General features: G+C 35.6%; 1 pseudogene; it reads right to left on the bottom strand.

The window, feature by feature from the left end:
- LOC110314468 overlaps nt 1-1511 on the bottom strand; it is a 6069-nt pseudogene extending 4558 nt beyond the window's left edge.
- Nucleotides 1512-1630: the final 119 nt, after the last annotated feature.

Below are 1630 nucleotides of genomic sequence, written 5' to 3'. Positions count from 1 at the left end.
TATAGGATAGAACACAGAGACCCCAATGGAGGAGCTAGAGAAATTACCCAAGGAACTGAAGGGGTCTGCAACCCTCTAGGTGGAACAACAATATGAACTAATCAGTACCCCCAGAGCTCGTGTCTCTAGCTGCATATATAGCAGAAGATGGCCCAGTCAGCCATCGTTGGGAAGAGATGCTCCTTGGTCTTGTAAACTTTATATGCCACATACAGGGGAACTCCAGGGCCAAGAAGTGGGAGTGGGTGGGCAGGGTGCGGGGAGGGTATAGTGGACATTGGGATAGCATTTGAAATGTAAATGAAGAAAATATCTAATAAAATATTTTTAAAAATAAAGGTTGATAAACTTTTAAAAAATTAAATAAAGCTGCTATGAAAAAAAGATGAGAATTTGATAATTTATTTGTACTCTGAAATAAATACAAATCTAATGAAAAAGAATTTAATGAAATAGAGACTTGTGTTTTGAACTGCATTTTCTTTATGTTATCATTTAGAATCTTACTAATATTTTACATATTGCTACTAAATACCATATTCTGGTACAGAATAAATGATAAGTATCATTTCTCAAGTGAGAAATAAGATGCATTTACATCACAAATGGAAGAACAAAATAATAAATTCAACTAAAAATCCAGCTTCAATAAATTAAGACTAGAATAACCCAGTGTCCTGGCTAATATTAGTTATCACTTTGATACACCTGGCAATATGGAATCTCAGTTGAAGAACTGCATCCTTAAGAGTGACCTGTGATTATGTCTTTGTGAAAAACATGGCAGCTGGAACAGTTTTGTCCATAGGGATATGAGCATGCTATATCATTGTATTCAGATGACATGTATCAGGAACTCAAGACGACATGCCAAAACCAACAGCTAATATCCAATTCCAAGTAATGACCTACTTCAATGGTCATGCTCATATCCCAAAGCTTCAAACATCTCCTTAAAGAGCAACAACAATCACATTGGGAAGTAAGAATTCAAATGTCTTTCCATTAGGAAAATTTTCCCTTCAATATAACATACAAGAATTCCTATTTCTACTGATGTTACCTCTTAAAATTTCCTATATTGTTGCTCTACACTGCTATTTGGCTACATTTTTTCCATATTGTATTTAAATTTGAGACTAATTTATTTCTCATACTGTAATGTTTAAGGAAATGTAAAGAAAAAACTCAACCTGTAAGAAAAGTTGTAGATTCACTTGAGTACAATGCTACGCTAAATATAAGTGCAAATGGTGGAAACATCCTGTTTGGATGTCAGTGGACCAGTGTTTTCATAGTAAAAGAATAGGTTTGTGCTATGCATTCAGGATAATTTTCATAAATGTACATATCTTCATTTGGATGGATTGGATAATAATTTATAAAATGTTAAGATGCAATTTTAAAAGTTTATCTGTCACATTTTACTAACATGGGGAGATATAGCGGGTTTATCCTAATCCTACCTCAGGCCTGATACTATTAGAAGTAGGTGGTAGAGAGGACCCCATTCGGAGTCCATCCCATCATCAGCCACCAAACCTAGATACTAATGCNCATGCTCATGCCGGCAAGATACTGCTGAAGGGTCCCTGATATTGTGGCCTCTTGTGAGGCTACGCCAGTGCCT

Source organism: Mus pahari, chromosome X, assembly GCF_900095145.1.
Source record: "Mus pahari chromosome X, PAHARI_EIJ_v1.1, whole genome shotgun sequence".
Lineage (NCBI taxonomy): Eukaryota > Metazoa > Chordata > Mammalia > Rodentia > Muridae > Mus > Mus pahari.
The sequence above is the reverse complement of the archived record's forward strand: the minus strand, read 5'-3'. Positions and strand labels throughout refer to the sequence as shown.